This window comes from Rhagoletis pomonella, unplaced genomic scaffold (genome assembly GCF_013731165.1).
Source record: "Rhagoletis pomonella isolate Grant_MI unplaced genomic scaffold, Rhpom_1.0 Rhpom_scaffold_00005, whole genome shotgun sequence".
Classification (NCBI taxonomy): Eukaryota; Metazoa; Arthropoda; class Insecta; order Diptera; family Tephritidae; genus Rhagoletis; species Rhagoletis pomonella.
This window is the reverse complement of record NW_023458559.1, coordinates 43,976,144-43,989,774: the sequence shown is the minus strand read 5'-3', so window position 1 is coordinate 43,989,774 and position 13,631 is coordinate 43,976,144. Positions and strand designations below refer to the sequence as shown.

At 33.1% G+C, this 13,631-nt stretch overlaps 1 protein-coding gene and 2 non-coding genes across 3 annotated transcripts in view; all 3 read right to left on the bottom strand.

Moving 5' to 3' along the window:
* The window catches only part of LOC118739033 (dual specificity protein phosphatase 22-like), an 89,198-nt gene that overhangs the window by 51,458 nt on the left and 24,109 nt on the right, over window positions 1-13,631 (bottom strand). The gene's annotated exons all lie outside the window — the stretch shown is intronic.
* Trnas-aga lies at window positions 3,999-4,080 on the bottom strand. The gene has a single exon. It is a non-coding gene; the product is annotated as a tRNA-Ser (tRNA).
* Trnas-aga lies at window positions 6,073-6,154 on the bottom strand. The gene has a single exon. It is a non-coding gene; the product is annotated as a tRNA-Ser (tRNA).

The following is a 13,631-nucleotide window of genomic DNA, read 5'->3' as shown; positions in this document are numbered from 1 at the left end:
GAAAGGAAAGGAAAGGAAAGGAAAGGAAAGGAAAGGAAAGGAAAGGAGAGGAAAGAAAAGTTTCTATTTAAATATCCTAATGCAAAAATTACTTTCAATACAATTCGCAGATTCTTTTTCGTATTCATGACAAATAAAATAAAGGTCGAAATTTTATATTATCATTTTGATGTTGTGTCTGATCGAATTCAAATATGAGAACACCTACAAAAGAACATGTAAACAAATAAACATATATGTGGGAACACAGACTTGACTTACTTAAACATACTCACTAACAGACTTAATTTACTTACTTAAATATGCATCTCTAGGATAGAATACGACCCTGGGTCCAATGCGACCCTGAATTAAATGACGCTAACCTACTGAAAAATGCAACTCTACAAATTGAAATAACGGAGTTACAGTTACCTTCGAGAAGTAAGCCAATGTACAGCTTAATTAAGATATCGCTAAATATATCTCTTAAAATAAGTAACTTTTGTGCCTCTAAGTACTTTAATTTATAAATATTAAATATTTTACCAATAAACACTGTCGTTTGTGCCGCTAAGTACTAGTGTTTTATTCGGCATGCTACATATATGTAATGTTAAATAAAATAAGTAAATAAATAAAAACATACAAAATTGAAAAAGTCTTCTTTTGTTGATAGTTTTTGTCAAAAAGTAGTTAGCTAAAAGTTAGTTGACATTTAATGCAGAAGAAACCAGTCCTCACTATTTTGCGGCCATAGCCTTTTGAAAGTAATTAGTTACGGCCAAGCAAATAGTCAATAAATAGTCGCCACTAGTTTTCTGCTAGTTAGTTAATAGTAAGCTACAAACTAGTTCCATTTCTGCAGGGGTCAAACACATTGTTCACCGGGGAAGAGTAACATTTTTTGGAAGAAACGAAATCACCAAAAATGAAGGAAGTGAAGCTTGGCTTTAGATTCTCCTAGTTTGTAAGCATTCTTGTGTCGTTGTAGCCCCACACCGTTATCAAACCGAATGTTGTACAAGGTGTGCTGAAGGTGAAGATTGTCCTTGGTTCAGGCGAAACTGGAAAGGTATTGAAGTCGTTGACTCTCTGTACCAGAAAATCGTTGAGATGTTGACAAATAATGTAAAATATTTCAATGAAAATTATATGTTAAGTGGCGTTTCTCTTTGTTCGTAATTAGTGAAGATTTACCGGACTTTTTCGCAATTTTATTGTATCAGAAGATCTGGAATTTATCCGAATTTGATACATTTTTCCAAGAAAATTATACCTTAATCTGCAATATGTTGTCAGATAACCAGCGAGGACTCTCAAGATACTCCTAGCTAAGTTTAGTCGGTCGCTGAAAGGCTACACGAGAGAAAGAGAGCAATAAATCTCCTGCATTGCCTGATATACACCAGTGCATTGCAAACTGAGATGTCTTTCAACTTGAATGAATCCCAAATCTGGGACTCTTATAAGGTCCATTAGGTTACAAGCGCCATAAGTTTTTTCTAAATTAAAATCTGAAGCTGTTAAGAAAGGTGCGAAGCTAATATTTATTTCAAATGTTTGGGAACTTGTTTGGGCGATGCAAGCAAAGAACAAGATGCTGTTATTAGAGGATGACTAAATCTTGTTTTTATGATTATAAAAACCTTTCCCTAATTTATATTTCTATACCAAAACAGAGTCTTACCTGAAAAGTAAATATTGTACTAATGAAAGCTTGCAAATTGTATTACTTATGTGCGTTGCTTATAAATAAATTGTATTTAAAGCTGTCACAATCTCTGCAAATAAAAAATCATCGAGGGATATAAAATCATCAGTTACAGGCTCATCACAGTCAGCAGCAGTAACAGTAGGCAACATTTTTACAACAGCAAGCAGCGAGGAGACAAACTTCCTTTCCTTCTCTATAGCTTCCTATGAACATATGTATGTACATTAGATTTGGCCAAAAATGCATGTGAAAAAGTAAAATCGGAATTTTTATGCATTGTTCTATACCGAAAAAATATACCCCTTTTTATTTTGAAATCAAAAAATATTTAGAGGTTGCTCAAAGCGCTCAAAGTTTTCAATGTATTTTATATGGAAAAGAACTATTCTTCTTAGAAATGGTATAGAATTCTTGAACGTCAGGAGATTCCCTATAATAATACCCCATTATTTATTTAACCCTTTTTTCATAGTAACTTTCTTTTATAGGTCCGCAAAAACACCCAGAAAATGCAATTGGGGGATAAATACAAAATCTTTAGTATTAAAAAATGGTTAAAACACATTTGGGTATTGATATTGGAAGTCTCCTGAAGAGAACCAGAGTTTTCCAATTGCAAAATATTGACGTTCAAGAGTTCTATACTATTTCAACGAAAAGTTTTGATTTCCAAATAAAAACTAGTAATATATTTTGTTGTATAGAACAATCCTAGGGGATGAGAGCATTAAGATTCCGATTTTACTTATTTGTGACCATCCTAATGTACATGTATGTATTGTAATTTTTGCTTGTGGAAGAAGGTATATCCCGCGTCATTCTACGTTGCTGCAGAACGCGGAAGGTGAGTGAAACGTCAGTGTACCAAACGTTTCACGGACGCCGACATTAAGTAGCAGCAGCGTCTGCCAGTCTGCCGCGAAATTTGTCTGCCAGGCTGTCTACTTGAAAGCGTAATAAAAAAGAATAAGAACGAAAAAATCGCATTCCTTTAAAAAAGTAGAAAGAAAAGAAAATATAAAAAATAAAGCCAAATGCATGTACATATATTTGTATGGCCAAGAAACTAAATCTCCAGACATGAACCTTTGTGATTTAAATACCATTTTTGCACACATTTTTGAAGAGTGTTTTATAGTCGTATCTGCCTTTGTGTATAATTTGTTAGACATGTCTTTGTTTCTTGTCATCTTTTGCCTGATATCTTGATAAGCTAAAAATATACGCTGCGAGTAGCCAAACAAAAGAAATGAAATATGTATCTCAAATGAACTACAAAGCCAAAGATACTCTACAGACAACGAGCCCCCAAATATGAGAACAATCAAAGCAAAGAGAGGCCGACAACCGGCTATCGACAGCCGGTGAAATAAATGACTGGCTGATGACGGTACACGTAGGTTTATAATAACTTTGCAACCGAAAGCAGGCAAAATAAAAAATACACCCTGTCGAGAAAATATGAATTAGTAGGATAGTATTTACCTATGTGGAACAAATTGGCTTGGCACCACTAAGATTAAAGTGAGATAAAAGATCAAGGTTAAGATTACGATTGAGATTGAGCCTAAGATTAAAATTAAAATTAGGATAACGATTAAGAATCGAATTAAGACTTAGAATAAGTTTAAAGCTCAGATTACGATTCAGAGTGAGAGTACGATTGAGGTTAAGATTAAGATTAGTATTAAGATTAGTATTAAGATTAAGATTATGATTAAGATTAAAATTAAGACACAGAAGTCTAGAAAAAAGAAGTCTGATGAAGAGATGTGGTGATCTCCGAAATAGCTGCTATAACTTCTACCGCTTAGACTTTGTTGCTTTTTCAATTTTTCCTAATAAACAATCGTGGTACAAAGCTCAATAAAAATATAAAAAGATACAGATTAAGGTTGCGATTAAGATTAACATTAAGAGTAGGATTAAAATTAACTTTAATATTAAGATTAAAATTACGATTAAGAGTAAGATTAATGTTAAGATTGAGCTTAAAATAAGATTGAGATTGGCATTAAAATTAAGATTAAAATTAAAATTGAGATTGAGATTTACATTGAGCTTAATATTAAGATTAAGATTGAGATTTAGATTTAAATTGAGCTTGATATTAAAATTAAGATAATTATGCCCTACTATTATGCAGAACAATAGAAATATGATGAGCTATCGAGTAATAGAAATAGTCTTCACTTCAGTCGCGCGTTGGATCCACATTTTATTACTTTTTATTTTACTTTATTTTATTATGTTTTGTTTAATTAAATTTATGTATTTTATAAACAAAACAAAAATTATCCTTCGCAGTCGGTAGGATTCGAACCTACGCTCCCAGAGGGAATCTGATTTCTAGTCAGACGCCTTAACCGCTCGGCCACGACTGCCGTTTGATTGAGAGGATGATTGCGCTAATAAAAATTTTACTCTACAATCGATTGAGACATGAAGTAATACATAATTTAATTTAGTGTTTTTATATTTTTATCAGCTGAAGCTTTTTAAATTTACGTGATTTATAACAGATAAAATTAATACAAATAAGTCATCAACGCAAATATGTACATTTGAGCCATTTATTTTGCAAGTGGCATAGGTCTCTTTATATTTAAATCGATATATGTAAGGGTTTGCGTTTTAGCACGTTTGAAAATATTGATTTTGGAAAGATTTACTTGTATTTGTCATCCTATGATACCCATATTTTCGGCAGTATAAACTATTTCGTATAGTCATGGAAAAATCACTGCCTTTCATTACGGTGAAGCGACTTATGCCACTTTCAAACTAAACAGTTTAGAAAAATTACTGACTTATATCAATTTAGTCCAATGTATTTTACTGAAGTGATGTTTTCAAAGGACAGTGATTTACTAAAATTTATGAATCAAAATGGTGGGTCATGACATATTTTGATGTTTTTGGGGTCGGTGATTACGAATCTGATTTTCCGATTTTCAAATTTCAAAATGGCGAATCCAATATGGCGAACATATTTTTGAAACCTCCTTGAATTAGCTTGAAACTTGTTACTCGGGGGGGTTTGGGATCGCTGATAGCGAATCTGAAGTTTGATTTGCAAAATTCCGAATGGCGGACCCAATATGGCGTCCAAAAAAAAATTGGATCACTTAGATTTGCTCAAAACTTTACATTTGGGGGTTCTTAAGGTTGCTGATTACGAATTAGGAATCAGATTTGAAAAACTTAAAATTTCGGATCCATTTTGGATCTACAAGGACAAAATTCAAAAAGATCAAGGACAAAATTTTAAAAGGCATTTTTATTACCTATTCGTAGACTTTCAAAGTAAACATTTTCGTTATACCGCTGATTAGTTAAACTTCTCTCAGTAGTTCTCAACATTTCAATGCAATTAACAGATACCGTTAAATTCTAATTGGTGTTACCGTTGACTCAATTTTTTTGAAAGGGTGACTTATGGCACTTTCAATACGAACGGCTATTAAACTTCTATATAAAAAAAATTTTTCAACCATATCGTAAAAAAATATACAAAAGTCCTAAAACATGTTATCCGTAACTAGCTCCTCTTAAAAAATCTCTGCTATTCCACCTGTTTGATCTTCTCAAATATCTATCTTTCCTTAAAAAATGAAATAGTACTATTTAAAACTTTTAAAATATCTACAACACAACCATTTTATCCGCCTACGAAAATTTTTATCCAAACTCTTTAGTTTAACTATTTTTCAAATTTAAATTTTATCCAAGAGTTTTGCAATAATGAAAAACATATTATGGGTATTCATAGAAACGCGTCTTATGAACACCGAATTATGTGCTTAAATGCATCGTGAAATAGTAGTTATCGTAAGCCTTTTGTTTTTCAAATTTTTATCCATTCATATAAATATTTTTTACTGTAATAATATTTACCTTCTTTAACTTCTTTACAATTTATTGAAGAAATTATTTATCTTCATCTTACAATTACCGAATACCACTTTTAAGCCACTTTGCGGTTCCTTTAAAAGTATTTGTAATAAATTTTGTATCCAAGTACTTAAAAGTGCCTTGCAGCGACTCGCTTTGATATTGGTAAGCCATCAGTATTGAAATATTTTATCCGGATAGCAAAAATTGTATCCGTTCATACAAACACTTCTGAAAACAATCAAATATTTATTTACTAATTTTAGAGTTCCTTTACCATTTTCTTAAGAATTATTTTTATCCGTGTAAAACAAAAAATCTTGTATCCGAATATGTACTTCAAGTCCTTTCCCAGCGTTAAATTTTAAATTTTTTAAGACACTAATTATGAAAATATTTTATTTATATACATATGTAAAATTTTCTCCCTGCATACAAATGTTGTCTGAAAAAAAACGATGAGAAAAAAATTATATTCGCTTCGCAGTCGGTAGGATTCGAACCTACGCTCCCAGAGGGAATCTGATTTCTAGTCAGACGCCTTAACCGCTCGGCCACGACTGCCCCATACAAGTTGAAGAGTTTTAAGTTATAAACTTGCTTGGCTTAACATTTAACTCTTTTACTTTATTTAATTATTTTCTCAATGATACAATGATATGTATGGTATACTTGCGCGGTTACACAAATATCTAGAGATATTTTAACATTTAGCTTTAAACATATTACAACTATCTCATTTGTACGAAAATTAGATGAATGATTTGATTGAAAGAATATTGTTAAGTAAATTTTTTTTTTCTTCCAATTAACTAAGCATGCATGTATATCTTTTACACTTCGTTAAACAAGCTTTTAAGTGTAGCAAACCATGCTGTTGGCCTACTTTCAGCTTTTCAATATAGCTACATATATGTAAATATGTACATAGTTGAATAGTTGGAAAGAGTTTTCATGGAATTGAATGCCATCTTCATTTTTATTTTTTTTGGAGATGTGCATACAAACCTATTGAATAATGAAATTCTCAGAATTTAAATCAATCAATTTTCTTTTGAGTATGGGTATGGGTCAAATCCAACTGCTAATTAAATGGATATATATGTATCAATGTATGTATGTACTAGTACATATTTAATTTTCTTTTGAAATTTCGCGACACCATGATTGCAATACAAATTACGCTGTAGCTGTGGCTATTGATCGGTGGCATCATTTAGCGTACGTCATTTAGTCTACCAATTTTGAGATCTTTCTGTGAGAGTTGTGGCGCTTCCAGAGTGAGTGCCTTACAGGAATTACAAACTTGTCGGGCTTACTTAGGTAAAATTTCGGTAGCATTGTTGTGTCTGTGAACCGATATTTCTTATCGTTATCAGCGTAATTATTCCGTTTTGTTATCGATATAATTTCATGCTTGGACATGGGAATAGTTTTTATTTATCAACAATGGAATATATATCGATATAGATATAGATAGTGGCTGCGTGACCAGAGTAGTATGTAGTGCGTTCTATGACTTCGCAGGACTTGAGCTCGATTCCTGGTCCTTGGAAGGCTATGACAAACCCCCTAGTGTATATTTGCCATAAAAAACCTTCTCATAAAATCTCTATCAATATTATGTCGCTACTTGAACTCAATTGTTTATTATGAGTGTTTATATTTTTATCGATATCGTATTAAATACTCTGGTTAGGTTTCGTTTTCGTTATCGATATCCATATCAATATTGTTACTTCTTTGTAGTTGACTATTATCGATTATAATCGCTGTCATTATCTTTCCAAATGTTGTCATACTTATAGAATTCGATATAGTTTTCGTTTTTTATCGATATTGTTATCGAAATAACTACTGTCATCCATATACCGGAGACCGTAACGGTATGATCTATATAATAAATGTCATAGTTTAACCATTAAAATTGGATTTTATTTTTTCGATCAGATTTGACCGTTATTTTATGAATTTTATTTTTTCGATTAAGAATAATTGTTACATTTAACTTTTATTTTTTTCGATAAATTTTGTATCGTTATTTTTGATTTAAGTTTGTCGACCATATTGTAAGCGTTATTTTCAGATTTAATTTTTTAGATCATAAAAAATTTAAAGCGGTCGCAAAAATGGTTAATAATGAAAAAAATCCGAATAACGATTATTTTCGATCGAAAAAAATAAAAACCACAAAAAAGCCATTTAATATGGCCGAAAAATAAATGTCCAAATTCTTGATCGAAAAAATTTAAATCATAAAATTATGATTTTGCAATGGTTTGAAAATAAAAAATCTTGTTATTTAACGGTTAGTATTGGTCCCTGCCATATCTATCTTATCTTAAAATAATTTTTGTGTTTCGATATTTTTATGCAATTTTTCTCCCACTACAAAAAGTTCTCGTACAGAGATTTTTTTTTACAATATAAATAATATTTTTCATAAAAGAAAATTTTTTTAGTTCTTTATATAAAATGTTGTTCATTTTATAACATAAAACATTTAAATATAAATTTCAGAATTTGTCTAAAATTTAATTTTCTTGCATAAATAAAAAATTTCGAACATACATACATATGTAATTTGTATGGAAGAAAATGCGTGACACCGTCATCAAAAATTATCAAAAATTACCACAAAAAGTGTGAATATTTGCTGTGAACTTAGGAAATTTTTCAAAATTTTAGACAAAACTTGAAACTTGAAAAAATCTCTGTACGGAAATTACAATCCTCTACATTTCGTATCAAATTATATTCTCTGTTGGCTTCGAATAGCCTTTTCAAATACCAGTTCAATTAATTTTTTTCTTCGTCCGCTTCCCAAAGCTCGTCTCATTGACTTTAATTACTCACCGCTACACCATTTGTTTGTTTCCAAATAACTACTTGTAAATATTGCAAACATTCCTAGAAACACATAAGTAAAATTAATTCATATTCACCACACTAAATACTCTCTAACAAATCCACAAAAACCACAAACACTGGCAATTATATGAATTCTTAGAAAGAAATCAACTGCGAGCCTGAATACCAGACGGTTGACTAAATGTAACCAGCATTAATTCATATTTCAACAGGCCAATTTGTCTGCCTGCCGGCCGTTGTGCTGCGTTCATGTGTGTGTGATGGCATTTAGTGACACTTTCATACATACATATACATATGTGCCGTTAGGCATGAATTCGTAAATGTGCGTTAATATACATTGTTATACAAAATTCGCATGTAAATTTAATTGTAATTGGAATTACTCATACGCACTGCTGAACCAACACCTGTATTGCCTGCCAGCCGCTATGCTATGTACGAGTATGTAAATGGAATTAAAGGTGCGCATGCATGCATCAGTTCGCTTGGCTATGAATGGGCACACACGCAAATGCCTGAATTTTATTACTTTCACGTGCTTGCGTCAAAGGACGTTCGCATATTTGAATTGTATACATTTTGTCACTGGTTGGCGAACAATTAAAGGATATGTGATACAAGTGTTGAGAGACAAATAAAAATTAAGCACACAGGTGCGTCAGTCAGCTGCATTGAAATGTGAGGTATTCAGGCATGTGCAAATAATTGATTATGTTTTTAAATTATTTTCTTCTTAATAATAATTGTCGTATGGTTAATGAATCTTATGCAAATTTATGCCTTTGCATCAACCGAGCTACTTAAAAACACTTGATGTTTCGACTACAAAAAAGTTTTCGTAATATTTTTGTATACAATGTCGCCGCTTTTAAGAAAAAATTTTAACCATAAATAGGAAATGCGCTCAAGACAATCATAGGAATTGTATTCGATAATTTTATCGGAAAGTTATCGATAGTTTTATCGAAACTTTATCGATAGAAATGCTTATCGTGTATAGTACACGGACGAATATTTAGCGAATAATTTGTGGACCAATCTATTGAAATTGTTATACATATGATATGTTCGATTTATTACTGCCGGAATTGGCAGGACTCGGAAGAAGCATCGCTCTCGGATCATCAGCACATAGGCTTCGAGTTTCTTTACAGCTTTGTTGAATTTTATAGCAGACTCGTTGCTCACCATCATAGACATAATCGACGAAATAGAGGTCGCAGCGGATTTGCTTAACAAGGTCCTGTTGCAATCCTTTCATGACAGCACAATTACTGGTTCCACCTTTATGAAACGTAAGGATCCTAAATCATAGAGACCTATTTGCCTAACTACCTTCACTCTCACAACTTTGGAGAAACTGTTAGACCTGCATATTAAGGTTGAACTTAACACTTATATCGTAGAAGAGTTGCTTATGTTAAACGGAAATACTCAAGTGAAGATCAAAGCAATGAGAGGCTGTCCGCAGGGAAGGACCCTTTCTCCCTTGCTTTGGTCACTTGTGGTGGACGACCCCTTAATCAGACTACATGAGTGTGCTTACCATGTTGTGGGATATGCAGATGACCTGGCAAATATAGTTGCGTAAAAATTCGGCCGTTACAAGTGCAGCTCTTCTCGTGACCTCAAACTGCTGTGCCAATTATAGCCTAAGCATAAATCCTCGAAAGGCTGTCCTTGTACCGTTTACAATAAGGTATAAACCAAAGTTTGGTTCGGTCACTCTTGGAGGGACAGTGCTTAAATACGCGGACGAGGTAAAATATCTGGGAATTGCGCTAAAGAGACCTAATTGGGACTCTCATGTTGAAAGAAAGGTTGCCAAAGCCACGCGGGCTATGTCGGCCTGCAAAAGACTTCTTCGAATAACATCGCTAATAAAGTGATGATGATTGTTCATGCATCCATAGCATGGTGGTAGAAGACACTGCAAAAAAATTGCCATACTTCGGCTTAATAAACTGCAAAGATTGGCATATCTAGTGATAATCCCCGATCTCGAATATTGGGCAAATGGGATCCCTGCACTTGATCCCAGATACGTAGGTTCAAGGATGGAGGACTGAGCGGGTGCAGATTTTTTTTGGACCTAGCACCAAACCATCCAATTACCATGGACAAATGGCCCAGGGCGTTTCAGGCTGAAATAGTCGCAATTTTTAACTGCGCAAAATTAAACCTTGAACAGGATTTGAAGGGTGGCTGACTAGTTACTTTTCCAACCTAACTAACAATGCTCGATTGCTCTTTCACATTTGTTAAGATAGCTCTCAAATCCTGAGTAAGAGAAACTTTATAGAAAGTAAAAATTCAAATGAGCACTTCTAATTACTTACAAATTAATGTAGATATGTATTTAGTTATACATATGTAGGTGTGCAGGCTACGACTGTGGAATGGTATTAGAAATTTTGTTGGTGTGCATAAAACCAGTGACAGCAGCACCAAAAATAGCAGCCGCACTATTACTCATGTCATGACAAAGCGGCGTGGAAGAAGGTAAAATAAGAAAGTAAGCATTGGTGGGTGAAACGGGCTTGCCGTAATGCGGTTTTAGTTTGTTAATCAGGTTGTTTAGAACATGAAAAATTTTCGATGGTATAAGTAGACATTTACATATTTCTATACAATAAGGGAGCAAAAATAATTGCATTATATCCTGCGAATTTCAGCGAATTTCGCAATCACAAAGGAACTCCTTTAATTCTATTAATTAACAGCTGCTACTATTTAACTTGCTACGCACTTACCATGAGCGATTAAAGTCTCCTAGGCTCGGTAAATGATATGTAGCAAGTACAGATTTTCATTTCAAAGCCACCGACCACCACCGATTGTCCGCCCCACTAATATCATTGTTTGCATTATTAAATCCTTTGCTCGGCCTTCAACTACAGCCTCATGCCTTGTTTGCAGGTAATGAAAATTATCTGCAAAGTCAGCTAATCAGGCAGTCGAGCAGGCAAGCACCTGTGTTGAACATCATATGCCGGTAAAATAAACACTACCGTTTGTCGGCCTTGCTCGCTGGTTTGGTTGTTTATATTATCCTTATTGTTATTTTGCTTTTCGCTATTACGCAGCAGTGATAATACTGTGCAACAAAAACGAAAATATTTCCAAATACACGAATCAATCAATATACCTAACGAAACTGGGGGTCAAATATTATAAAAGCGCGTTTTTAGTTGCTCTCTGATTTTTTTTAAAGGACTTTGAAATTTCAAAGATATGATTATTTAAATTTTTGTTTTTTAATCGAGCGCAATACACAATAATAATTTTGGTGACAAATAAAGGGGATAATTTTCTAGACTAAAAAAAATATATACATTTTATTTTGGTTTTTGGCATGTATTGAAAATTCCATTTTCATAAGTTTTTATTCTAAGCTAATAAAGTTGGAAAGTCGAAATTCGAGGATATGAACGTGTATATAATGGTCCTTTAGCGCTTAATTTTTTCAAAAATAAATATTGAAAATTTTCAAGGATATTGAAGAATAAAATATTAAAAGGATATTTTCAATACCTATTCGTCCTTGTGCGCCAAAAAAGGGAATATTTTCCTTATTCTACATTTCATTTAAATTTTAAACCGACTTAAAAAAAATAGAAGGAGGTTATCAATTCGTCGGAATATTTTTTTTTGATGTATGTTACCGCATAACTTTGGACCACGGCAACCGATTTCGATAATTCTTTTTCTGTCGGAAAGGTAGAGTGTCTCATAGGTGGTAACATACAATTTGGTTTAGATCCGATCATTGGATCATAAAAAAATTAACGGAACTCCAAAATTTTTATGTGAGAATTGAAGTGGTTTTTTTTTTGCTTAAAAATTACTTTTTAAACAATTTTTTGAACTATTTAATCATAGCTTTGCCGTAAAAAAAAAATCGTAACGCAGTTTAACGAATATAGTTTCGCGAATATATTGATTTTTTGTATGTACATTTTACTGTCGCACGGTGTAGTTTCAGGGTAAAATTTGTGGGAGGTCATTTGTCGGCTGTTATGCGCGCGCGTGGATTCGTGCTGTGTATTATGAGTTGTCACAATTATGTTGATAGGCAATTTCATGAAAACATTAATCGCACACTTAGTGAATAAATATTTTTGATAAAAGTGATGGATTTAAAAGCAACTCGCTGACTTTATTTACACGGCATACTGATAGTGTTCATTCAATCGGTTCTACTAAGAAGTTTATTTTGTATCATATAGTCAATATAGAATTGTGGGTGGGTATACCACCAAACTACAGTAGACTACGTGGTGATAGGTCAGACGAAAGCTATGCATAACCAAAGTGCCACAGCCGGTCTCAGAACGCATGTCTCTAACGGAAAGTTGAGGCCTTCCCATTTTCTTTTTCGCGTAAAATAAACCAGATTAGTCTTGTTGTGGTTAAGCGTAAAGCAAAAAGCACCCTATAGCCATGTGAGTCCCGTTAGGCTGTGGTTTGTCAAATTATAGTCGCTTGGTTAAACGTTATCAGATCGAACTGGACGACTAAGGACAATCACCTTAGTGCGATCATTATCTGACCCTTAATTAAAGCCGGCTTAAGGCAAACCGCAGTTACAAAAACACCAAGGCCAGAATTCCAAAGGTTTTTTTATATCTATTGACAGAACTTCCCATAAAAGCAGTCTCTTACAAACATATTTCATTCCGCTTTTGGCATCCAAGTACGGAACGGCTATAGTGAAGGGTCTAAAGAGTCAAAGTCGTGGTGGCATTTGTGAAAGTATTAACAAAAAACTAAGTGACCTACGCGCGGAAGAAATGAGTCTTCATAGAAGAGATTTCAAAAATTAAGAAGTTTGCAATATATACCTACATATATATTTAGTTGCAATTTTTATTGAGAGACTTATTTGTATTTTTATCTTCATCTTCATCTTCATCTTCATCTTGATCTTGATCTTGATCTTGATCTTGATCTTGATCTTGATCTTCATCTTCATCTTCATCTTCATCTTCATCTTCATCTTCATCTTCATCTTCATCTTCATCTTCATCTTCATCTTCATCTTCATCTTCATCTTCATCTTCATCTTCATCTTCATCTTCATCTTCATCTTCATCTTCATCTTCATCTTCATCTTCATCTTCATCTTCATCTTCATCTTCATCTTCATCTTCATCTTCATCTTCAT